Raw genomic sequence first — 27,272 nt, forward strand, 5'->3', positions numbered from 1 at the left:
TAGCTTCTCCCCATTCAGACCCCACCCCCAATCTCACACACTCCCTCATAGACTCCTCTGGGCCCCCTCTAGCTGAGGAGGGTCTTCTAGAAACGATTCGAGTTGGAATTTTAGGCTCTAACACGGACCCTGTCACTATCCTTTCTCCACATGGTGACCAAAGTGATCTTTTAAATATGCAAATCAGATCATGTCAAATTCCTGCTTAAAGCAATTAAAATAAAAGCCTTGGGCAGCCTGTTGGTTTAGTTGGTTAGAGCGCAGTGCTCATAACACCAAGGCCGTCAGTTCGACTCCCACATGGGCCAGTGAGTTACACCCTCCACAACTAGATTGAAAACAATGACTTGACATGGAGTTGATGGGTCCTGGAAAAACACACTGTTCCCCAATATTCCCCAATAAAGAAAAATAAATAAATAAAAAATAAAAACAGTAAAAGCTAGACTTCTCACCAGGACCTACAGCGCCCATCACCAAGATCCTGGGCCCTTTCTTATCCTCTCACCTCATCCTGTATCACATTCCTGCAAAGCACACTGGCCTTTTTCTGCTCCTCAAAGAGCCAAGTTCAGTCCTGCCTCTGGGTCTTTGCACTTGCTATTTCCTCCACCTGAGAAGTTCTTGTTCATCATTGCATGGCTGGCCTCTTCTCTTCATTCAAGTCTTATCTCAAAAGTCTTTTCCTCACAAGTGCTTCCCTGACCACCAATTCAATGTTGCCTTCTTATTATTAGGACCATATTATTATTATTAAATATGACTATATTTCATTCCCTTTTATGTCACTTCACACATGTTAAATATACATATTGTTCGGTTCTCTGATGCCTCCATGAGATGAAATTCACAGGAACCTACTCCTGGTGCACATTGTTTTGGAGGACTCTCACTCACAGTTGCTTATTTCCTTGTTCAGTGTATAGTTTGGAATGTGGGCTCCTGCTTGAAGAGCTTTACTTATGAGAATGCTGAGACAGCTGGGTTGGAGGTATGTCCATCCAGAGAGGATATGTCTTTGTTTCAACCCTCAGGCTGTCTTTGTTCGTTGTAGCTCATTTATTGCCTTAGGTTTCCCTGCTCCCCACCTGGTGGAGAGTTGAACCTCACCCCATATGAAGGCTAAGAATTTTCAGGAGATACTTTTTCATTTTCACTCAGTGTCCAGGTGAAGATAAGAATGGTCAAGTTTTTCTGTTGTTTCCTTTGCGTACAGAGATCTTTCCCCCCTAGTTCAGCCTTTTACTGAGGGTGTAGCATTTCCAGGGTCTCGGCTTTATGGGTGTGTGTAGTAGATGAGTGTCTCGATCCCATCTCCTACCTTGTTTCCTGACTCCCTCAAGCAAGGATTTTAACACTTCAAGTTCCATGCTGCCAAAATCAGCAGTAGAAGCTTCAGGTTTCCAGGTTCTTCTTTGGTTTTGACTCCTGATGATTTCCCTCATTATTTATTTATTTATTTATTTTTTTGCCACCTCAGCTGTACCCGTAATGGGATGTCTGTATATCTCACCCAGCATTTCTAGGTAGTTTGTATTGGAAGATTTTTTTGGGGGGACGGAGCAGTTCATTATATTGTTCATTATATTGTATATAGTTCATTATATTGTAAGGAATGGAAAGCCCTCGGGCACTCTCAATCATATTTCCCATGTTTATTGTCTTCCCAGCACTTGTCATTACTGGACATGACCACAGTCATTTGTTCACTTGTTTACTGCCTGCCTGCTCCAACTGGAATGTAAGCTGCACGAGAACAGGGACCTCACTTCCCTGCTCACTGCAGCCCTCAGCACTGGAACAGTACATAGCTCCTACAGGAAGTATTATTAGAAAGCTTGGGTTCAGATCCCAGCATGGAGACCTGGAAGAGTTATCCAGCCCCTTTGGGCCCATTTCCTCATTTACACTACAGGAGTAGTAGTCATTTTTACCTTTCGGGGGGGTTTGTGAAAATGACACGAGGTGTGTGTCAATCACTTAACTTGAATCACTGCCGGACACTTAGTTAATGGTAGTGACTGTGATTGATGACCTCTGGGTACCTTGTTGCCCTGTACCACTTACCTCCTGTGAAGCCCCAGCTCTTCCCGCCTCCCTGGGCTCTGCCAGTTGGAAATCAGGGCTCCATTCTTCCCATCTCTGTCTGAGTGACCCTCTCTGACCTCACAAACACAAGAGATAAAATTCCTGGCCTCCAACACACGGCAGGCCCGCTTGGCCCCTGTGTCACTCACAGTCCCTCCTCCCTGCCTCAAGAAAAGGCCTTAGGCCTGATGGGAGGTGAGAGGTAGGGGAGGAGATAAAGGTGCTACTTTGTGTAGAGACATGTGGAAGGAAACCCCAGAAGAAGAACCTGAGCGGAAGGCCGGGGAGGGTACAGAGGGTGATACTGCAGAGTGCTTAACTACATCCTGACTCTGTCACTTATTTTGCTGGTCTTGGGCAAGATACTTAACCGCTCTGTGCCTCAGTTTCCCCATCTGTAATATGGGATAATCATAGTGCCTACTTCACAGAACTGTTGTGAGGACAAGTTAACAAATGTGAAGTGTTTAGAAGTAGTCCGGAGATTTATGTGTTGATTTTTTCATATCTATTTTATTCGCTGTTGAGTTTCCAGTACCTGGCACAGTGCCTGGCACACAGTAAGTACTCAATAAATGCTTCTTGAATAAATGGATGGACGGATAGACTAGCCTGAAGGGAAGCATGTACAGCAGACCCCTCAGATGTGCCCTGCTGACAATCCTAACAGAATTTAGATAGAGCCTGCCACATATAGAATTCTAAAATGCTGGGACCCAAGAGAGGTCATCTCAGCTAGGTGTGGGTACCATAATCCCCAGGGGATTTTTCAAATACCTGCTCTCCCTTCCTTTATGGAAAGAGATTGGTCACCTTGGTTGGGTGTGCAGGGAGCAAATGTTGTTTCTGAGCTCTGCCCTGTTGACTGTCCATGATCTAATCCACTAATCTCAAACTGAGGCTGAGAGAGAGAGAGAGAGAGAGAGAGAGAGAGGTTGTGCAAGGTCACAAAGGGAGTTGTGAAAGAGTTCTCAGGTCTTCTAAGTCCTGGTCAGGTGCTCTGTAGATAATCTGCTTCCCTGGGACCTCTCCCACTGGCTGAAGCAACTCAACTATTTGAAGTCTTTTTTTCCTAAACAGAAAGGAAGCCTCAAGGGGATTTGGGGGAGATGGGTGAAAAACATGAAGGGATTAAGATGTGTAAATTGCCAGTTATAAAATCAGTCACGGGTATGTAAAGCACAGCATAGGGAGTATAGTCAACAATATTGTAATAATTATGTATGGTGTCAGAGGGGTACTAGACGTATAAGGGTAATCATTTCATAAGTTGTATAAATGTCTGATCATTATGTTGTACACCTGAAACTAATATGTTGCATATCACGTGTAATTGCAAAATTAAAAAATATTTTTAAAATTAATTAATTAAAAAAGAAAGAAAGAAAGGGGGACTCTATGATAAGAATGCAAGGAAGATTTGAGGAACCCACGGGCAGGAATGCAGGTGGCCTGAGGAGTGGGAGACTGGCAGGTCTAGGAGGCATCAGAACCTTCTCTCTATATCTATGTTCTCTTAAATTATCCTTCACCATTCTGAGCCTCCCACTTCCATTCTTATTTTTGAAATTATCTTTTTTTATTATGAAATATTTCTCCTGCAGAGAAAACTATAAACAATAATATAATGAACAGCCATGTATCTTCCACCCAGCTTTGTTAAATCTTAACGTTTTGCCATATTTGCTTCAGATTTATATATATATATATTTTAAAAGAAACAGAACATTATAGATACAATGATACTCCCCGTCTGTTCCTTCTGAGTCTCATTCTCCTCCTTCCCTTCCTCCCCAGAGGTAACCACTCTCCTGAATTTAGGGTCTATTCTTTCCAAGCAAGCTTTCAGTACAGATAATACACACAGCAGCACTATATTGTACTGGTTTGCATGCTTCTAAACTCTATATAAATCTCATCCAGTATGTGAACTTCTACACCTTGGGTATTCTGTTCAGTATGTTTTTGGTTTTACCATTGTTGTTACATGTTGCTCTGTGTCATATTCATTGCACGAGGACATATGCCTCAGTTCATCCTTCATTTATTGATAGGCTGTGATAAGCACCCTGTACACATTTCCTTGTGCACATGGGCAAGGGTTTCTCTGGGACACCGAGCTAGGAATAGAATTGCTGGATGACAGGTCTACCATTTTTCTGTTGCTGCACCGTGAACCACCCCGAAACTTTTTATTTGCTCACAATTCTGTGGGTTAGGAATTCAAGCGAGGCACAGTGGCGACAACTTGTCTCTTTTCCACAATGTCTGGGGTCTCAGCCTAGGCAGCTTGAACATCAGGGACAGTTCAACTGGGGCCATATGTAGCTTGGGGCTTTGGGACTAGCTGTCAGATGTGTTCCTCAGCTTTCTTCCAGATGGCCTGTCCCTGTGGATAGCTTGGGCTTCCTCTCAGCATGGTGGTCTTGGGAATCCAAGGGACCATCCACATTGTGCTAGTGCTTACTAAACCCCTGCTTGTTTCACTCAGGCTAATAACCCCTTGGCCAAAGCAAGTCACGTGGCCAGGCCTAGAATTCAGGCAGGATGTGGATACTGGGAGATGTGGTTCCCTGGGGACAGCTTATATAGCAGTCTACCACACAGCAACCATTGATTTTATGAGATATTGCCAAATGTCTCTCCAAAGGTAGGATCTATGTATAATTTCCCACGCCTGGTATAACCCCCTCCCAAAGGTGTCTGGGTTGTTCTACACCCACATTAATATAGGTAGTAAGTCTTCACTTCACATCATCGATACATTCTTGGAAACTGTGACTTTAAGTGAAACAACGGATAACGAAACCAATTTTACCACAGGCTAATTGAGATAAACGAGAGGTAGGTTCCCAAGGCATATTTCTGGTCCCAAAAACATCACCAAACTTGCAGATAAAAACCCCATACACTTCTAATATTAAACACTGAGATAAATGTGAGCTATGCATACAATTAAGACGAATAAAAACAAGTAAGACCGTAATTCTTTCCCAGCCCACTTATTCCAGTCCAGCACTGAGGTGGCTGGAGTCGACCCCGGAAGCTCAGGGTGCAAGGTGGGAACTGACCCAGGACAGGATGCCCTCCCACCACAGGGCACACTCACACATACACACTCAGATTGGGACAATGTAGACACACCAGTTCACCTCACATACACATCTTTGGGATGTGGAAGGAAACTGGAGCCCCGGAGAAAACCCAGGCAGACATGGGGAGAACGGGCAAACTCCACACAGACAGCGGCCCTGGTGGGGAATAAATTTCCTTTTTCTCATTAACATTATAACGAAACGACGTTGAATGACATGACATTATTCAAGGACCGGCTGTGCATGGGCATTGCCAGACTTTTAATGTTTGCCAGTCTAATGGATATGAAATGATGTCACACTATAGTGTTTGATTGCATTGCCCTGATTACTAGTGGGGTTGATTTTTCCCCCCCAACTCTGTTGAGATATCGACACATAACATTATGTAAGTTTAAGGTATACAACATGGCAAGGGTTGATTATTCTTTCCTGTTTATTGATGATTTATCTGGGTTTCCTCGTCTGTGAATTGCCTGTTCCTATCTTTTGCCCATCTTCCTGTCAAGTATTTGTTTCTTTGTCATATTAATTTGTAGTTGTTTTTATTTGCTGGATTCTCAATTCTTAAACGTTTAACCTGACTGTGGAGGGGATGTCTCTTACTCTCAAACCCTGGGGACAGAAGGCTGTTACTGAGGACCCTGGGGCAGCAAATTAGGTGAGGAGTTTGGGATACTAAGGTTCTTTGGGCTATGACTCTAAATGACCTCAGCATCTGTCCTGCCCTCCAGAGGTCTCAGCCAGACTTAGGGTGCAGAGGGGGAGACCAGGGGCTCCCCATCATTATTCAGTTCTCACATGCCTGATAGCCATTGGCCTCCTTGCTTCCTCTTTCCCCTCCATCACTCCTCTTCCTCCTGCACACAAGGCCACCATACCCCCCATGGGAAAACTGGACAGTGGTCAGAGCATGACAAAGTGAAAGAGTCTGCTCAGAGGACCAGGAAATCTCTGTGTCTGGCTGAGCCTCTCTGCACCCTCTGCACGGGACAATGGTCTTGGGCATAGCTTGCATTTCCTGCCTCTGTGCCTTTGCTTATGCTGTTCCTACTGTCTCCATGCTCTGCCTAATGTCCACTCCAGAAAACCCTCGGCTAGGTAGTCCTCCTACATCGTACCAGACGCAACGGATCCCTCTTCTGATGCGCCGCAGGATATTCTTTGTAGCATTTGGAACCTTTTACAGACTGTAATTTGAGTTCCAGACAGGACAAGATTACTCAACAGACAGACTTAGTGGTTTAGGGTGCCCCTAAAACAAAACTCAAACCCAAAAGTTGAGCCTTGAGGAACTTCGCCAGAATTTTGCAAGCAGAAGATCTAGAAAGAAGTGATGTTAACTTAGCATATAGGTCTGAGCTGTCCAATTCAACAGCCAGTAGTCACATGCGGCTAGCATCTCCTCAGTCACACTAGCCACATGTCAAGCACTGACTAGCAACATGTACCCTACTGGACAGTGCCAAATATAGAACAGTTCCATCACTGCTGAAAGTCTGTCAGACAGTACTGATTTGTATTAGGTCTATGTTTACAGCTTAACGTTGTTTCTATTTTGAAACACCTGTGCCAGGGGAGAAATAAAATCTCATCATTATTTAGGCTTTCCAAGGTCTAAATATTGCCCCAGTCCCAACTCAGCCACTAATTTGCTGTGCGAGCTTGAGAAAGGTCACCCTCTTTGGGCCTCAGCTTGCTCATCTGTAAAACGAGGGAGCTGATGTAGATGGCCCCTCCATCTCTGATTCAGTCTGGTTCCACCTCCGGAAACAGTTATTCGTGTACTGGCAGGAAGAACAGAGGGAGGCTGAGAAGGGTGAGGAGGGAGGAGGAGGAAGGGCAGACCATTAATGGCTCCCAGATTCTTGCCTTTGATCAGGTAGTCTGGAGTGAAGTGAGGGGCCAGGAGATCAGGTGGTGGGAGGCAGAGAGGAAGCAGAGGGCCAGGTGAGGGGTCAGGTAAGATGCAGCTGCTTGAACTGGAATGGGGCAGGGGGTGTCTTCCATCCTGTTTCTTTCCACCTGGGAAAGAGCTGAGCCCCTGCCCAGGGGCCCACCTCTCCCACTCCTGTAGTATTCTACCGGGAGTTCATCGAAGAGACTGGGTATCCGTTCTCACCCCCGTCACAGGTCTCCAGTCCCAGCTGCCATACAGCAAATACAAAGGCAAAGTGAGGGCTACTGTGCTTGGAGGAGAAGGAAAAGTGGGCTCCCCGGTGGAGCCCTGGATGCCTGTTCATCCTGCCTGTGCAGGTAGGGTAGGGAGCCCACTAAAACGAGTACCCTTTGAAACAAGAAAGGGGCAGCCTTTTTTGAGTTGTTGGCTTTGGGGACTGAAGCATATAACTGGGTTGGTGACCAGGAATTGGAAATTATCTTCCACCTTGGGACGGGGACAGGACTTTCCAGTGGGGAGACAACCCTGGAATTGTGATCAGGTTTCCAATCTTAACTCCTTGGATGAGTTATTTAACTCTTCAAAGCCTTAGTTTGCTCATCTGTAAAATGGGACCCAGGACACAATTAACAACGGTGAGGAAGAAATAAGGTCAACCCTTTGTGGAGAGGCCCTATACATATTTGGGAGCATATGTATTTTGGAGTCTTCTAAAATTGGAGCTTATATCCCTGTAAGGACCCTGTGCACATTGCCCTGGCAGTCACCCCCAACCCAGGGCTCTAACTGCATGGTGCATAGGGGGCCAGGACCCTTTGATCTCACAGATCAGAAACCACAACAACATCTCTGTTGGGCCGGTGGTTGGAAAGAGGGCACTGGCATCTAGGTCCCCTTGGCTCAGACCCAGACGTCCAGGTTTCAAAGGTGAGCTTCAAAGGCAGGGCTGTGTTAATGTGGCTTCCTTTGTACCTGCTCAAGGAAGGAAAACAAGCCAGTGCCCCCTCCTGCCCCAGGGTGGCAGCTCAGATCCTAGAAGATACTCCCTGCCCCCCTTCACGCCCTAATACAACTAGCTTGATCTCCCCAACTGGATGGAGGATTTTCCTCTCATCAAAGCCGTGATGAAAAAGCTGATTAGGGTGGGCCCTGCCCAGCTCAGGCTGCCCTAGGGGTTATGGTGACAGGTGGGGGTGGGGCATGGAAGGAAAGGGAAGCCGGGAACTACAGCTTTAATGGAATGGGGAGTAATAGCAGCAGTGACGCAGAGAGGTTTGAAAACCAGGAAACTGGTTGGGAGTGGTGGCAAAAAGGTGCCTACTGGGGCTTCTAGGCATGGGGGAAGCTGAGAGGTCTTCCCTTTACTCCCTGCCTTCCTCCAGCTCTCAGAGGAGGCTGCTTACCTGTCACCAGATCTGAGAGTTCCCTCCCCTTCCTCTTCTTTGGCTGGCTAGACCTCACCCTGGCTAGTTAGGGGGGCCCCCCACCCCAGGGGCTGGCTGTGCCAGCATTTCAGTGACCCCATAGGTGCCCTGGCCGGGCTCCAGCAGGGGAGAGGGGTGAAGGGAAGGTGAGCATCTCAGCCCCTCCCACAGTGGGGCCAGAGCCACTCCAGTGGAACAGGGCTGGGGCAGGAGGTGGCTGGAAGATGAATGAAGTACTTTATTTTTCTGTCAAGTTACCCACACTTTGGCCTGAAATCCTGGGGCCTCAACTACATGGATAAACTCTGCCCCTTGGAAAAAAAAGACTCCCAGTGCCTGCTGACAACTAGGATTCTCTTGGGATTGGTTTGCAGATCTTAGATTTCTAAGTGGAGCACCTCATCCCTCTCCCAGTGAATGGCCCAAGTGTAAATTCTTCCATTCATTCATTCATTCATTCATTCATTCATTCATTCATTCATTCATGCAGCAACTTTTTATTGAACACATACATGTGTCAGGCATTCTCACTACAAGTCTATAATTTACGCATGATTATCTCCATTTTATAAGTGAGGAAATTGAGAGTCAGGGGGTTAGGCAGCTTGCCCAAGATCACAGGGCTGCGAGGTTGGTAGAGCATTAGTGCTCAGAGCCCACTGTGCTGACTAGTATGTTCTAGTCTTGGCTCTGCTGAGAGACCCAGCGCTAGCCTTTCTCGTGGGACACAGCTACACTGGTGTCGTCATTATCTGGGACACCCGTCCTCATCGGTAAAGTAAGGTTGATGGACTGACTAAGTGCTTCTTTTGACCCTGGCTGCACATTAGTTAGTATTTATAAAAAAACAACAGGTCCTAGAATAACGTCATTTCGTTAGAACATTGATGAGATGCCTAGGAAGTTAATTCTTGTTTATATCAATTAGCCTATGGTAAAATTGGTTTTGTTATACATCATTGCGCAGCAGCTCCAAGAACCTATTGATGTTAAGTGCGGACTTAACTGTACTGATGCCTCCTCCCCCACCCCCCACACAGCCCAGGAAATTCTGATGTAAGTAGCCGGGGCTGGGCTGCAGGCATCAGTATCTATCTCTTAAAGCTGCCTAGGTGATGTAAGTGTGTGGTCAGATCGGAGAACTCCTTTGCCTAGATGATGGCTGATTCTCAGGGGTTAAGTGTGGAGCCCAGCCCCTTCTCCAGGCTTGGAGACTGCGGCCTCTGAGTCTGTTCTCTGTGCAGAAACATGGAATGGCTGTCTCTTTAAGGAGATGGCATGCTGGGAGCCAGCAAAGCACCCAACCCTATGGGCCAGGTGGCCAGAGAAGGCTGGGGAGGAGCTGGTGCCTCAGCAAGAGCTGAGGAGGCAAACTTCCAAAGGGAACCAATGAGGAGGGCAAACTCCTTCAGGCCTAGGGCAGGAGCAGAGGACTGAGGAGCATCCCCACCTTTCTGGAGAGAAGCAGCTCCTCGGTCTGATCCTCTGGGGCCAGTTTTGGGAGTGCAGGGCCAGGAGGGGCAGGGACAGGCCACATGAACCACAGTGCCTGTGGGGAAGGTGAACCCAGTGTCCTTGGCCACCTGCCCTGCCATCCCTCCACGTGGTGTTCTTATGCTTGGTCCCCACGTGGGAGGGGAGGGAACTAGGGGCACCTTGTCTCTCCTTCCAGAAAGATCTGCTGACAGAGACAAACTCACCCACCCCCATCCTCTCTGGCTGTGGCTGGCAGGCACCCCAAGCGGTTTAGGTGGGGGTGGGCCTCCTCCTTCCCTCCTTCCCCTGCGCCCATAGCTACACATTGTCAGGTCTCAGCAGTCCCTGAGTCTATTCGAGCTGCTCAGAACTCAGGGCCCAGGGCGGGAGTGTGTGGGGAGAGGCCTTTGAGACCTGGGTTTGTCCTTCATCTATTCAGATTTCAGCCAGAGCAGGGCTTCTTAAGCTGGGATGGACAGACACATTAATAAGACCCCTAGATCTTATTAAATACAAATTCTGATTCAGTAGGTATGGCCCGACACTCCGCATTCCTAACAACCCTCAGGTGACGCTGCTGGTCTGTGGACCACACTCAGCGGCAAGGAGCTAGAACTCCCCCATGGCTGTTCTCTGAGCCTGGCCCTCTGATGGGCCTGCTAGCAGCTGGCACTCACCAGGGTATGGCCAGGCTGGGCCAGGCTGGGCAGACGGCCACCAGCCCCTGGTGCCCCTAAGGAACAAGTGGTCCTCACCAGCCTGGCACGTGGCACCATTGATGGCTCAGTGCCCAGAGCAGGGAAAACATAAAATCTCATTTCAAGCCTCAATGATGGTTTGGTTCAGCTTTCCTAGCTTTTTAGGAACTTAATTCCATGCATTTTTCTTAAATGCAAGGCTGCAAGGCACCTGCTTAAAATGATTTTTTTCCCCTTTACATTTGAGTAGAGACAGTCAAAGGGAGGCGAATGCTTTTCCTTTCCTTTTTCAGATCTCGGCTTTGCTCTGTCTCTGCTGTGTCTGTTTTGATGTCTGTCTGTGTTGGCTTTTCTTGTCTGTTTTCTGTTTCTTCCTTGAAATAGTGCAGGGCTTACATCTGTACAGACCTAACTTTGAGTCCTTCCTTTGCCACTTTGGGCAAGTCTCTTCATTTCTCTGACCCTTGATTTCTTCATCTATAAAATGGGCTCACTAATAGGTGCTTCATAGAGCAGATGTGAACATTTTGTTTATTAAATTTATTGAGGTGACATTGGTTAATAACATTATATAAATTTGAGGTGTACAATAGTATAATTCAATATCTGTATACTCTATTGTATGATCACCAGTGACTATTTTTATATAAGATCATATACATTAAAGCACCTTGTAAAGTAAAAAGGACTGGCCAACAATATGGGATCATTATAGGGTGGAACCTGGGAAAGACCTTCACTCCCTTGAGCCTCTGTTTTCTCAACTGCTAAAGGGGATCAAAGAACATCTACGGCCCAGGGCAGTTGGGAGGATTTCATGAAAGCATGCCCATAAAATAGCACATGCCCCTTAATGAGTGTTCAAAGAATGTAGCGGCTGCTATTATTATAGTCTTTCCCGTTTCCTGGTTGTAGTGTATCCATCCCCTTTCTTTGCCCCTCCACCCCTTTCCCAGCATCTCATTGTCAGCAACACTTCAACGGCCTTCCCCTCTAATAATCTCAAACTCTCCCGTGGGAGACATTACCAAAGTCCTGGAGTTAGGGTTCACCCCTCCCTACTGAAGCAGGGTGTCCAGAGGCCATGGGGAAGTGGCGTGTTGGTGCCAGGAAGGACATACGCCCTGGTGGGCAGGGTCCCAGGAACTGGTGGTTTCCCAGCTTCAAGCACACGACCTTTGGCACCGGTGGTTTGTTTCACAAAGGGCCATACCAAGTAGCCTTCCATATCCCCAGAAGGCCCAACAAGAGTCAGTGGATTAAATTAAAGCAGCAGAGATTTGTGTGGGCTAGAAGGCAGGCTCACTTGACAGCCTGGGATAACACACAGGAGAGGCCGAAGAAGGAAGACTGTGCCGCCCTGTCCCAGGAAGGAGGCCTACCGTGGATTAGGTCTGAGACCTGGCGCAGGTGCTCAAGGAAGGCAGGTCCATTGAATAAACGAGAGGCAGCAGGGTGAATTATTTCATCTCTCCTCATCCAGAATTTAATAATTTTAGTGTGATACCTAAATTTCTTTTAAGCTTCAAGACGAAAAGTAATCTATCTGAGTTTGAATGTGGCGTTCAGCAAAGGCCTTCACTGGCAGGGTCCCCACCCTCACCCTCCAGGCTTCCTAAAGGCTCGTTTTGGCTAAGAGACAAAGTTCAAGGTGTGAAACCCAACTGTCGATACAGTCACTCTCTGCAATCAGGCAGAATTAATTGTGTGAACACCATTGATCAAACCACTTAATACTTACAGGGGCTGAGAAGGAGCTGAAATGTAATTTCATTACCAACCTGCTCACCCCTAATGAAACTCCTAATAACTCTCTAATTTTTCTATCAGATAAGGCTGATAGGTGGAAATGGGGGAGAGTAAGTGGGAAGTGGGGGAGGGACAGGGAAACTTATTTTCTCTTTTTTGCTGGATTTTCTGCAGATAGATCCAAGTTAAATAGCTATTCTCAGGAGCATCTTCTTAAAGGTTGTGGCCAACCCTGAGATGCATGCCAGAGGTGGGGTGGGCGTGGGGTGGAGGATGGGTACAGACAATCCTAAACTGCAGGTGAGGGTAACAAACATCGATTCTGATTTGGTTTAGGGTGACTACTCAGTGATTCAAAGGCAGCTGAGAATAAAACATGTGTGGCTTCCCTGGGCCCACAGCAAGGGGTAGGTAGTGAGGTGTGAGCAGAAGTGGCCCGAGGTTCAAACCGTCATAGGATAAGAACGCCTCAGGAATAGTCACAGAGTAGAATGAGTCCTAGCTCAAGGCCCGAGTGGGCAGAAGGAAGTTCCCCTTTAGGGGCCTGCACACAACACACAGCCTCAAGGACACAGAGCAGGAACAGGGACTCCATGCCCCACATGCCCACACATACAGGCCAACGTAAGTTCCATGGGGATAGAAACACTATCTGTCATGCTTGCTGCTTTCTCCTGCGCCCCACAGGGCGTTTGAAATGTAGCAGGCACATGATAGATAGTTGGAAACCATGCACAAATAGCCCATGCATACGCATACACGTGACCTGCACACACAGAGGCATGTGTACACATGAATGCACACTGCCTTCCACCCTCTGTTCTCTCGGAGGGCAGGGAACCTGGAGGTCTTATTTGCCTTTTTAGCCCTGGCACATAGTGGGCACCTGAGACATGCCTCCAGCAAAGCTCACCTGTTCAGGTAGTTGGGTCATCCTTTCCTTCAAACTTTTACTAAAGACTCCCCTCTCCCAGGAGATCTCCCCTGCTCTGTCTCAGAGGTTCTCAGGTGCTGTCCGTTCACCTGCATGACATCTACACTGGTTGCTCTGGGGGTGTTTAGCCTTTCCCTCCCTCATCGGACCTGTCCCCCCAGATCACCCCCTACTGCCTGCTGTACATCAGACCAGGAACTTCTTGAGAGGAGGGGTCTTTCCTCTTGTCAAAAAAGAGAGCTCCCGGACGGCACTCCCTCTCCCCTCTCAGACGGGAAGTTCTCTCATTAGCCTGAGAGCTCCAAAGGGGGCAAGACTTCCTCATGAGGTTTTTGTAAGAGGTCCCTCCTCCACTTGTCTGGGCAGGTGAGATGACACCTCCTTCTTGTTGAGCTCTCCGCTGGGCCCCCTGAAGCCCCCCAATGCCCAACAGATGCCAGAAAGACTGCCTAGTGCCTGCAGGTTCCAGGGTTGAGCTCACAGGGTGGGCATGGAGGCAGATGAGGGGGAAACAGCATAAATAACTGGGCCTGGAGGGGTGTACGTGTGCGCATGCACACCAGTGTATGGAGGTCCTGCTTTTCCTGGACTGAGCCAGTTTGAGCCGTGAAACTCAGGTTTCTATGTCCCAGCCCCACCATGCTCTGCCCAGCGCTCCCCCTATCCCCCCCCCCCCCAAGGCCTGGAATCGTGGCCTTTCTGGGGCAGGGATATGGGAGGCACATCCTCTACGGCCAGGTCCTCAAGTCCCCCCCACCCACCTAACACATGCACACAACCTTTTTGACCCAGCTCCCTTTACCTGGCTTCTCAGGCCTGGAAAGGAGGGAGGCAGGGAGGGCAGGGTGGGGTGAGAGGAGGGGTCAGTGGAGGGTAGTTATTTACAAAGCCTGTGCCCTGGGGACCCTTGTCCAGGACAACAATTACAGCCCTTTAATTAACTGAAATGCAGTCCGCCTGTCGATGGAGGCATGTCCCCCACCGAATTTTGCTGTGCCTGCCGCTGTCTAGTACTGGTTAATGAATATAAATCAGATAGTTTATAGTTAGCAAGCAGGGAACAGACTGGCAAGGGCCTGAATTCCAATGCAGAATGCCCGAGGATAGGAACGTGCCCTCGATAACGGAGGCCAGGGCACCCATGGGGGCGGCACAGGTAGGGAGGGGTAAGCCTGCCCACCTTGCGCTGGGCTCTGAGCACACATACAGGTGTATATGCAGACCGTGCACGTACAGAACGCCCAGCACAGGCATTCCCTGCACACACAGGTGATGTACCCCCAGAAGTGGAGGACTCCTGCATGGCCCGTGCCCTCTACAAGACACATGGCAATGCTAAAGAAGCACAGCCCCTAGAAAACCCCGGGCCCTGCACACTTCTGAAATCACAGGACCTGGGTTCTGGGCAGCTTCTCCCTGGGATGCCCGCTGTCCCAACAAGAACCGGGTCAGTCTAGTCCCCAGGCCAGCTGTCCCTGATTCCGGGGGTCAGTCTAGCTGACTGCACCTGGCAGGGGCTGTGGTGGGGCCACTGTGGTTGTAAAACCCTGACTCCAGGCAGGGAAGCTTGTAGAAAGTGTGTGCGGATTCTACCCAAGGCCTTCACAGCTGCAGAGGAAGTACACTGACCTGGTCCTAGCCCAGGGCGAAGCTCAGAGGCGAGTGACATACGCACAGAACCGCACGCTTAGAAGGCTTAATGCTTTAATGCTCTTCTGTAGCTGTCTTGGAAGTCTTAATAATTTTGAACTAGGGGTCCTGCATTTTCACTTTGCACTGGGCACCCCAAGTGAGGTCGCCAGTCCTGTTCTTGCGCTTGACTTGGGGCCAGTGGAACGAGGCTGTGTGCAGTGAGTCTGGTGTCCTGTTGTGTAGGGCATCCCTCGACAGAACTGTGGCGACAGGGCTCACTTTGGGAAAATACACTGTCCCCAGACCTGGGGCTCCGTCCTGATGGCTTTGTCTCCTCACCTGGGCAAGTCACCTCATCTCTCTGGGCCCCAAGTGTAGGCTTTCAAGGAGATGACCTCTTAGCTCCCTTCTGGCTCAACCACTGCTCACTGGGGAAGAGGCCCAACAGCCTTGGAATTTTGGTTACACACACACACAGCTAAAGCCGCATCATAGACCTGCATTATCGCCCCTGGAGAGTTGGAGTTGGGGGGTGTCCCAACACCCAGGCAAGTCCTGACAAGCTGTTTCTAAAATCCAGAGACTAGCCAACACCTTTCCCAGCTTGTTTACTTCCCTAGTAGGATGTGGGGGGCTCCCACTACAGGGGAGCTGATGGCGATGGTTGTGATTTGGGGGGGGTCGGATAAAGTAATTGGCATCCACAGCTTGATGACACCCCCCCCCATGTTCCGCCTGGCTGCTCAGGGCCAGGAGGGGTGACAATTATTTACTCCTCCTGGGCTCCCCTGCCGGGAGAGCTATGGGGAAGGTCTGCAGGTTCTAGAGACAAAGGAAAATGATCCTATGGCCACAGCAGCGTGAGTGGCAGAGGGCAGAGCTCAGGGACAGGAGCACGCGCAGACATGGGCCAATCTGGCTGTGTGGCTGCGGAGGGGGCATGTGGAATGTGCGTCCAGGGACAGTTCTGGCCAGAGTCCAGCGGAAACTGAGGCTGCCTGAGGAAGGAGGTAGTCGGTTGCCCAGGGGCTGCAGTTCTATGGGGAAGGGGGTCTTTCACAGACCACACTGGTGCCTCTAAGACCTCACAGTCTTCTAGTCTGGGCAGCGGTGTAGGGGCATCCCCAGGCTCCACCCCTTTGCAACAGCCTGGGGAGGGACAGTCACTCGCGCGGCCACTCTGTCTTGTCCATGGAGCCAACTGGGGAAGAGGATGGTGGTGCTCGGCTTGGCCAGAGCCTCCTACCTCAGTAGGTCTTCCACAGAAGCATCCCCGAAGCCTGGCTAAGCTATTTCAATACACCCATTTCCCAGATGGAAAAGTAAACAGAGAAGGCACTCACGCCTGGAGCTCTGCAGCAAGAAGGATATTACAGCTCAGGTGACTTCTCCCTGATTCTGGATTGGGGCCCTTGCAGGCAGTCAGCACTGCACCACCCCTAATCCTCCCCCCACATACACATCACATACACCCAGAGGTGGAAAGCAACCCATGTCCCTGACAGACTTGGGAGAGGAAGGTCTCCTCCTGAGGGCTCCAACACTCTGACAAGAGTCCCCCAAATAATGTGTCCTAAATAAACCCTTTCATGCACCAGATCATTTGCTGATCTTTGCAGCCTGGGGCGAGGAAGACCAGGGGGATGTCAGGAGCTGAATTCATAGAGACCGAAGCCAGAGAAGGCACCAGAAGATGTTTGCACAGTGATTAAATGGGAGTTGAAATCCACCTTGACTCCTAGCCCAGAGCACCCAAACACGTACACGGAGACACTGAAAGGACAACTCCTCCTAGGGCACTGGGCTCGCTGAGTTGGGGTGGGGTGGGCAGAGGGAGGAGCGGTTGTTTTGTTTTGTTTGAAATCTGGCCAGGCTCTCCCACCCCTCCCTCTTCTGAGAGATTGTCCTCAACTGGGGATGAAACGGAAAGTCAACGGTGCTCTGAGCAGAGCAAGGACGAACCCGGGGCGAGCTGGGAGACCCACGCCTGAGTGGACCAGCCCCTGCCCCACTCCAGTCTCTGAGCTCAGCAGGCAGCAAGAATGGAACAGCCCTTCATTTTGAGGTGAAATGAGGAATTATGAGCTCAGGACCCCGATTTCTGTTAGAGGCTCACTGACACCATCAGACAGCAAGATGGATGGCATAGGGAAGCCCTTTCAGGCTCACACCTGAGTCAGTGATGGCACCTTGGACTGGCTAAGGCCCGGCATCCGTGGGCACTGCCCTCCTGTGTGGGGAGAGAGGAGAAGGCAGCTTTAATTCAGGTTCAAGCCCTCCTCAGACTGATCCCAACATGGCCTTCACCCACAAATGTCTCATCCTCACCTCCTCAGGATTCAGGGAGGCAGGAAGGCACCTCCCAGACTACAGACTAGCCCATGAAGTCATCTGCATTCCCCTGAGGAACATGGGTAAACATCAAGGAAGAGAGAAGGAGAAAGGCAAGGACCCCTGTCTACACCAGGTTGCCAGTTTGAGCTCTACCAGCCAAATTCTCAATCTGTTTTGGGGGGTGGGGTGGGAAATGGACCCCCAGGGGCTTGAAGATAAGGAAGCTTGTCTGAGTTCTTCTCTGAATTCACTGAGGGACCTCCGAGATCCCCTCCTGGTAAAGCCAGTGACCTTGGCACTCTGTGGGTCTACGGGTGCTATAGGACTGGGAGTGAGGGTAGGAGGGAAGGGGAAGGGTTTTGTGCTGGGATTTTCTTGAGCCTCCCCAAGCTAGTCCCTTCCCCCTGGACGGAGCAGGAAGACCATGCTTTCCAAAGCAGACTTGAGTTTGACTCTCCAGCTCTGCCACCCTACGACCTTGAGAACGCTCCCTGACCTCTGTGGCCTTCAGTTTGCCTCTCTGTGCTAAAACCTTCTCCATGGGATATTGCGAGACAGAGAGAATCTGGGTGAAAAGCCTGGCTCCAGGCCCTGGTTTATTATTGTTATTTTTCCCTCCCATGACCGGGGAGGAAGAGGTCCTTCTGTAGCCTCCATAAAGGCCCAGTCTCCTTTATTTCTCTCCCCATTCACCAGATATGATAAAAAAGAAAACACCTCTGCCAGCTCAGCCTACGCTGGGGAATGCGTGTTTGGAGAGAGGCAAGGAAAGCCAGGGAAAGGTTGACTGCTTTTTTCCCCCCTCCCTCCCTTTAGCGTGGGTGACACCGGCAAGAAGTGAGCAGCTGACCCGGGTTTGAATTTAGAGTGTTCATTAATACGATATTATGCCATATGCTCCCGCACACTGTCTCCCTCTAATGCAGCCGCCAATTTGCTGAGCAGCCCTAATTAGTAATGGTATAATGAGAGTATTCAGAGGGTAATGTGGTGGGTGGGGACAAGAGCGATGGGATGGCTCCTGGACAGTGGGGGAGGGACAAGAGCTGGCTGCAGAGGTTTGGGGCTGGAGGCCCAGGGTCATCTGGACCCAAGGCTGGTTGAGGCCCAGGAAGCAAGATGCCTTCCTTCCCTCTGCCACCCCAATTCCTTAGGGAGCGGAGTCTCAGTGTTGTAGAGTAGGGTGGGCAGAAAGGGGTGGACAAGACAGAGGGAGAGGAGAGAGAACCTGGGTGAAGAAGGAGGGAATGAATGGTCCTTTGTTTTCCATCCGGAGGTGAATGCTAGAGAAACTCTAATAGTGGTGTTTTGTGAGCGCGTGCGTGCGTGCATGTGCATATGTGTGTATGTGTGTGTGTGTTATGCAAACACTAAATCCTTTGGGTACTTACTATGTGCCAGGCACTCTGCTGGGCCCTCAGAATCACCCAGCCAGGTGGCGAGACCAACACCAGTTTTCAGACGGGGAAACTGAGGTTCAGAAAGGTTCAGAGGTCCCTCAATTGGTGAAGCAGCAGAGGGCTGGCAGCCAGGACCATCAGACTCCAGGGTTGGAGCAACTCAGTCTGACCATCCCTGTGGGGATGCTGTGGCGTGGGTGAGGGGAGGGGAGAGCGTGATGGAGGGGTTGGGGATGGCAAGGCATAGGAGGGACTGACTACTCATACTCCTCACCCTTCCCTACTCCTCAGGGCTTTATCTGTCCCGTTCTTCTTTCCTCAATTTGCAGTTTCCCCAACCTCCGTCCCTGGGGTGAGATAATTCATAGGAACCAGTTGAGCAGCCACGCTTATGACGACCAGGACCGACTCCACAGCTTTGGCCGTTGCCATGCTAGTTGAACATTCAGTTTGGGCAACTGAAACCTCTGAGCTAATGGCAAAGTCTGCCCCTCCCTTAGGTGAAGCCCAAGAAAGGGCTGAAAGCCCCAGGGAGCCTAAAGTAGCTGTGCTCAGGTTCAGGGCTGCCCCACTCACTCTGAACCTCCTAATGCCAGGGGTGTCCACAGGAGCAAGGGGTCGGCCCTGGAACCTGCATCTTGGAGACCCTATTGCCAGCACCTCTCTCAGGCCCCCCTTCCCAGGCACGGCTGGGCAGCGTTCCCTCCCCAGGTGATCGCAGCTCTCCCGCAAACCCACACGCAGGAGATGAAATATTCATCACGTTCATATTGGCTCCTCTAGCGGCTTTTAGGGAAAGCAAATGAGACTGACTCCAGGAAGGAAATGAGTGTGAGGAGGCATGGGGGTGGGGGGTAATGGTGAGGACAAGGGTGGGAGGTGCCTCCTAGCTTCCGGCTGCCTTGGATCCAGCTTCTGGAAGCAGGCTGCATCTTCTATTCCGGGCGTCCCCAACCTACTGTATCTCCATCCCCAACTACCTTTACCTCTCCACCAGCCCCAGAGCCCCTACACTTGTCTTGGAAGATGAGAGTTCACAGTTTTATTCTCCAACACATCCAGGCAGAGGCACAAAGCATAGATCCATCTAACCAACAGCCACTCTCAGCCAGGCACTGGGCCCACTGGGTGAGCAGGGCAGCTAGGTCCCTGCCTTCATGAATCACACAGATGATAAACAGGCCTCAGATGGAAAAGAGCATTGCAGGTGGTGTCTGAGGGAAAAGAAACACTTATTTTAGTGTGGGTGGGCAAAGAAGGCCTCTCTGAGAAGGTGACATTAGAGCTGAGACCCAGATGGCAAGAATGAACTTCCCAGGGAGAGGGAACAGCATGTACAAAGGCCCAGAGGTAGGGAAGAGCTTAGAGTGTTGACGGAGCAGCCAGAAGGCTAGTGTGACTGACTCGGGGGAAAGTGAGCTTAGAGAGGGTCTCAGGGGCCTGATCACGCAGCGCCTCATAGACCACAGAGAACTTGGGGTTTATTCTAAGAGCTAAGGAAAGCATTGGTACACAGCAGGAGGGGAGGTGAATTTGGAATCCAGGGTCTGGGTGTGAGGCCTGAGCAAGTCCCTTAGCCTTCTAGCCTCACTCTCCTCATTTGTGAAATGGGGACAGCTCATAGGGCGCCTATGAGGGTTAAATAACATCATTTATGTGAAAGTGTATGGCTATTTAGTGTTAGTATCATGCATGCCCTCGCCTGTCCCCTGGTGAACCCCCAAAGGTCTGTCTGGACAATACCAAGTCACAGAACCTCAGAACCCTGGTATGGAGGTCATTCAGTGAGCATTTCCGGAGCAACGACTGTATGCCTGGCATTATTCTTAGTGCCAGCATGCAGCCATGAATGCAACAGACTCAGTATGGACTGGAGAGAGCTGGCCTAGCCCATTTCATAGACAGAGTATGGCAAAGTCAAGGCCATGCAGGGCTAAGCTGCAAGAATGAGAGCCCAGGTCCCCTGACCGCCAGTCCAGTGTTTTCCCCTAGATTCAGACAATGGGTGCCCCATCCTCCTCAAGCTGACAGGTTCTCCACTTGGGACGGAAGGTGGCTCCCTGTCCATGGCTCTGTGTGGAATAAGGAGGCATTCTTCTGAGAAGATCAGGAAGCTTTCTAGAGTGGTTATGATGGGCCTCGAAGTACAGAATGGATTCGGCTGTGAGGAATGGAGGGATAACCAGCAAAAGGGACCACAAAGCCTTGGAGACTGAAAAGCAATGGGACACGGATGTTAAATAGCGGGTAGGTCTGTCAGAGAGGGAAGAAGAGCCAGCATGATAGACCTGGGAGGGCATGTGGATGCCATTTCCCCAGGCAGTGGGGAGCCCCTGGAGCTCTTGGAGCTGGGGAGTGGCATTCTCAGGACGGCTCCTTAGAAAGCTCTGGCAGCTCTGTGCTCACCACGTCAGAGCAGGGAAATGGAGGCACGGAGAGATCCGTGAGCAGACTCCTGCAGCGATCCAGGTAAGCATTAACGGAGGACTCCCTGGAGCAGGGGCAGTGGCAAAGAAGGAAAAGGAACAATTTGAGAGGCATTACAGAGGAGGACACCACTGGAATCGGTCACTGATGGAGTGTGGGGAGCAGGGGGGAGGAGGAGACAAAGAGCTCTCAGAAGATGGGAGATTTAGCTGTTCTTTATTGATTCCACGAACATTTCCTGAGCACCTGCAGAGGGTCAGGCCCTGCGCCATTCAGGCAGGAAATTGAGCAAAATTGTGCAAAACTTGAAGGCGTGTGATTTGCGCTTTTGTTGGGATGGGGGATGGGGATGAGGGGTCGCCAGGCTTTGGTGCCCCTCTCAGAGCCTTGCTTTTGCTCTCTGTAAAATGGAGGCATTTCAAAGGACAGTCATTCTTTCTCCCAACAGCTCCCAGAGCCAGGGAAACACCAGCTGGTGCTTCAGGAAGCTGCTTCTGGAAAGATATTCCAGAATTCTGGTCATTCTAGCTTGTGGAAATGAGGAGGGTGTGGAGAGAGGAGATGGGCTCTCCTTTGATGCTGGGGGGGCAGATCCATGTAGGGGAGCAAGGAGCCTTGTCAGGGGTCATGTTCCTGTCAGGAATGTGGAGACAGGGGTCTCAGGGCCTCCAGGGGAAACAGGTCCAGGAAAGGGACACTTCAGGAGCAGGGATGGTGCCAGGGATTCCTTCAAAAATAGTAGCAGCTCATGTTTCCTGAGTCCTCTGCTGTAGCTTTACATGAATTAGGTCAGTCAATCCTCAGTCTCTAGGAACAAGCACTGGTAGTGTCCCCATGTTCCAGATGAGGACACTGAGACCCAGATTTCTGAGACCATTCACAGAGCCAGAATTAGAATTTAGGCTGTCTGACTCCAACATCTAAGACTTAACCTCTTCTCTGAGCCCCTCTTCTGATAACTCACCCTGGACCTGGAGTCCACCTGCCCTGCCATCCTCTTTACTTAGGGCCCACCCCACATACACTGAGCAGTAGCCCCACCCCACTGCCCTGTAGAGGCAGCAGCAGCCAGGTTTGCCTTTCGGGGAGCAAAAACATTTGAAGAGGTCTGTGGAGGAGAGGTAAAATTTGCACTTGCCAAGATGGGGGTAGCAGAGGCATTCCATAAGTGCCTTGGCACCATCACAGCACAATGGAGGTGGTCACTTCCAAGTGCACTGGAGCCGGGTGCCTGAGCCCTGGGGCACCCTTTGTCCTCATCCTGTCACCAGTTTTCCAGGAAGTTTGGAGTCTCCCCCTGCCCTCCCCCACCCACCAGGGTGAAGGTTTGTGGGGAATGTTCTCCCGCAGAACTCGGCACGAAATAAATTCCGTTCTTACTCTGCAAATGACACTGCACATAAATATTCAGTAAATTAGCAGCACGCTTTTATAGATTTATCAGTCATTGCAGGCACAAAATGACAGGCAATGTTGTAGCTGAAATATTAATGCTGACAAATTAATGATTTCTGAGTAAATGATGTCATTTTTGCACCGTTTCATTAAAATTTACTCACTTCTGCTTCATTTCTGGACCTAAAAAAAATTAAAATCATTTCTTTCTCTCTTTCTTCTTTCTTTTTAGTGTGGGATCTGTTCCCAAACCTGAGAGGGACATAAATTTTCCCCAGCAGCACCCCGGAAATGGAGGTGGGGAGCTGGGCCGGGCTAGCCTCCACTCCCAGGGGCCCTGGGGAGGGGCTGGGTAGAGACCCCCTGGGTCCCAGAGTGGGTTCCTGGGTCTGTGCCTTTAGTCTAGCTGGAACATAGCAAAGTGGTTTCCCTGGGTCAAACCTAGAGTGAGGGTGGAGATTACAGGGGGAAGTGGGGAGGGGTTTGGGGAAGGGGTATGTAGTGGTGGGGGGCACAAGGAGTGGAAGTAATTACCCTCCCCGCTCTGAGGGTCTCCATGGCCTTCACTTACACAGCCTCCTCTCTTGCAATACATTTGGGGAATAATTAATTCCCTAGACTTCTGCAGCAGGAAAAGGGGAAAATACCGACCCCACCCTCAGCAAGGCTCTTGGAATGAACAGATTTGAGTCCTGGCCAGACCACTAACTTCATAGTGTGACCTTGAGAGTCTTGCTGCCTCTCTGAGCCTCAGTTTCCCCTTCTGTATCTCCTCATTTCTCCGGGTTCTTGGGAAGATCACATGGGATGAACAGGGTGCTGCATAGGGACAGGTTACCCAGTTGGATATACCCCTCGTCCAGTAGACTTCCTCAGTTACCCCGACCCCCACCCCCCAGGTGAGAGGGGCTTCGAGGAGGAGCTGGGAGGACCCTGTGCCCCGGGGTGGCCCCAGGGTGACCTTGCCCTGCCCAGCAGGGGTGGGAGCCCGGTGCAGCCTCCAGCCACTCCTCCCCTCGCCTCGGTCTAGTAAACTGGCCAAATGCAAACGCGCTCACTTGCCCCGCAGGCGTTGCGGGAATGGAGCTGCGAGGCCGAAAGAGGCCAGGCTACACAAAGGAGAGGCGAGGGTGGCAGCACAGGCACTGGAGTCGGGGCCCAATGTATCGGGCAATCTCCGGGCTAATTCGTGTCAGGGCCAGCCTCCTATCTCCTGCACAGCTCCCCGGCCGCTGATAAAATTGAAGTGGAAATGAAGTTGCATGCTCAGGAGGCTCCGCGCGAAGCAACGTGGGGGTGGAGCTCGGCCCCAGGCAGCGGCTCCCTCAGCAGCTGCCCTTGGCGCTGCCCTTGGCCAGGCCAGAGGGATGGAGCTGGGGATGGGGAAGGAGGGACGCACCCTCCCACCCCCTACCCCTGCAAAAGCCCCTCCCCAGCGGCTCGCGACGCCCGTCCTGGTGATCATTTAGCCAGCCTTGGTAGTGGAGCAGAAATTAGATGCACGTTCATTGAGTGCTTATTGTGTGCCAGGCGCAATGCCAGGTGCTTTGTCAGTTATTCTCTTATTTGACGTTCCCCCCTCCACTCCCTCTGACCCGGCAGCAAATGAGGTGGATCTAGTGATTGTCCCCATTTTCAACGGTACAGACACAGAGGCACCCAGAGTCGCAGCTGACCCAGGGACAGCTAACAGAGAGTGGCAGGCAGCCGCACACTGCAGCTGGAAGGCTTCACACCACTACACTGGATCCTCACTGGGGAGCCCCAAGGCGACTGAAAGAGCACACAGACGCAGGACAGAAGTGGGGCGCTGGCAGTTGAGCATACCTGTGATGGGACAGGCCCTCCAGCCATGGTCTCCTCTGAACTCTGAACCTTGATGTTATCACCCCAAAGTGAGGAACCTGGCGCAGAGGCACAGGGCAGCTGGGAAGCAGGAAATGGCCGGTGTGCTGGTCCCGAGTTCTGACTAAATCCGTTCAGGATGAAGTCCATGCTGTATGATACTTTTTGGGGGGTGTGGGGAAGAGCCTAGAGGGATAATTGGCTCTCGTAATGCAGTTTGGTTATTATTCACTTATGTTCATTTCAATTGTATTTATTTATAAAGTGGCCCCTGCTTACCCACCCGTATCACAGCCTGCCTGCTCCCACCTCTGGGGCTCCAGCCGCCCGGTGAATTTAGGCTTTCATTGCCTTCAAAGCCTCCAGCTCCTGTGCATTCCAAGGCCCTGGCTCATTCTCTTCCCTCAGCTTGGAATGCTCTTCTCCTGGGCAATGTTTTCATCTTTCACGTCTTATGATCTTTTAAATAATCGCTTTAATGGTGATGATATACTCATATACACTTTTTTTTTCCAATCGGACCAGAAAGGCAAGCAGCGGGTCCTCAGTTTTTTTTTCACAGTAGCTTCTCCTTGAAAGGACATTTGATAATATTCCTTCTTGCTGAGTGGGATGGCCTCGCTGAGCCATTTTTATGGCTCTTTCTAAGTGCATTACAAAGGAGTCATTGTCTAGGAGGGGTTTACCTGAAGGAATGTCTACCTGGAGCTAGACAACAAGTATCTGAGTCCTGGCTCTGTCACTTAATATTAATAATTTTGTGACCTCGGACAAGTTGCTTCTCCTTTCTGAACCTGTTTCCAACTCTGTAAGAAATGGGTATAAAATAGTAACATCTGCCTCACAGGGTAAATAGCATAGAGATAGATAGGTAAATAGCAATGAGGTGTGTGTGTGTGTGTGTGTGTGTGTGTGTGTGTGTGTGTGTGTGTTTGGAGATTCTGTAAGTTGTAAAGTCTTATACAAACATCAAATTTTGTTAATTATTCAAGGGCCTCCCTTTGCCTGTAGTACCTCCCTGCGTCCCCACAGGGGTCCTTGGGGTACTTTATTGCTCTCCCCACTCCCACATACACATTGCATACCCCCTCCTCCCTGCTGAATTTAAACTAATTTCTCCCAATCTTGTCTTCTAGCTGCACCGTGTATGGACCTCTCCGAGGCCACTCACTATCTACTTCATGTAGGAATTACTTGCACTTGGTCTGCCCCTCTTGATCTAAGAATCTCTGAAGAAAGTGGCCTTAACTTCTCATTCTTGGATCCCTAGGATCCAACATGGTCCCCAACACATAACAGGGGCTCAAATAATGTCTGTAGAAATAAATACTTTTGCTCCTTTGTTACTTTATCAAAGCAATATTTTCTGGGATACATTTTTTAGAGTTTTATAAATTATAGAAACAGTAAAACAACATTAAATACAATTTTGAGAAGAGAAAAAAAAGTACCTAGATCCCACCACTACTATATGTTGATACTTTTAATTTTTGTTTATTCTTTTCCAGTCTTTGTTTTTGTGCCTGAATAGTTTACATTGCTACAAACGTTGCTTGTGTTTAGTGTTCTTTTTTTCACTTTACATTATCTCCAACATTTGTATACTTTCTACATTTCCATAATGACATTTTTAATGGCATAGTGTAGATGTACCAAAATTTATACATTCCCCCCAATCATATATGTTACTGTTAAACTTGAGCATATATTAAATCACAGAGGAAGTCTCAAAACATATCAGAGAATCAACATTATACAGGATATATTTCAGACCTCAATGCAAGGAAATTAGAAACCAACCACAGAAAGAGAGCTAACAGAGAGACCTATGTTTTGAAACTAAAAACTAAACTCTGAAATAATTAATGGGTAAAGAGTAAATCCATGAATATTAATTAAATATTTAGAATTAAATGATAGTAAGGGTTAACAATTCTGAACCACTGTACATGTATACTAGAAATGAACACTTAAGCAAATGGAGAGAAGCCAGGCTTCTCAGTGGTATAGTGGGAGGTTACAGAAAAGTCAGCCGTTGAGGCTAGAATGATCACGTAGCAATGAATTGGAGTTGGAGACATCAGAATGAACTTATATTTAGTCTAATATAAATACAGATGGTTACATACATAATTTTATATAGATATGTGTGCATATGTGGGTTAGTATACACACATATATTTTCTTGCTCTGCTAGCTGAGAGGGCCTAGAAAGAATGACCCCAGTAGCGATGATCAGACTTGGTACCCAGATCTTGGTTTCCAATACCATTCTCCAGTAAAAGGAACCAGAGCTCCTTGGAGAAATGGCTGATTCTAGGACTGGGCCAGGAAATATACAAGACGATCCTGGAGTATTTTGTAGTGCCAGAAAGTAAGAAAGCGCTCAAATATGAAACAACTCATATTGATGGGGGTATGTCAAAGAGACAGAGGAGCAAACTAACAGTGCCTGGTAGCCAAAGCTAGAACAATCTGAGCAACAAAATAAATAAAGTAGTATTGGATTATAACCCGAAGTAAACAAATATCCATGCGTCCACATTGATATGAATAAATGGCTAGAAAAATAAATTAATAGGAAGAATAGACAAGTCTGCTGCGCAGAAGAATTCCAGTTTATGAAGATACTCTGGCCTCAAGGAAGTGCAGCACAACTCCTCTGTGCATAGTGAATTATTTCCAAAAAAGTACAGTACGGAATGGGAGAGAAAACAGTATGTTTACAGTGAGTAGAGAAGTCTGACAAGCCCTACCTCAGTCAGGTGATCAAGGTCAACATCAATAGTTATAAGTCATGTTGATACTATGTACCCTTGGTATGATGTGATGAGAATGGCACTTTACCTCTGTGGTCTTCCTCTTAAAAATCCGT

This window comes from Rhinolophus hipposideros, assembly GCF_964194185.1.
Source record: "Rhinolophus hipposideros genome assembly, chromosome: 20".
In the NCBI taxonomy this organism is placed as follows: Eukaryota; Metazoa; Chordata; class Mammalia; order Chiroptera; family Rhinolophidae; genus Rhinolophus; species Rhinolophus hipposideros.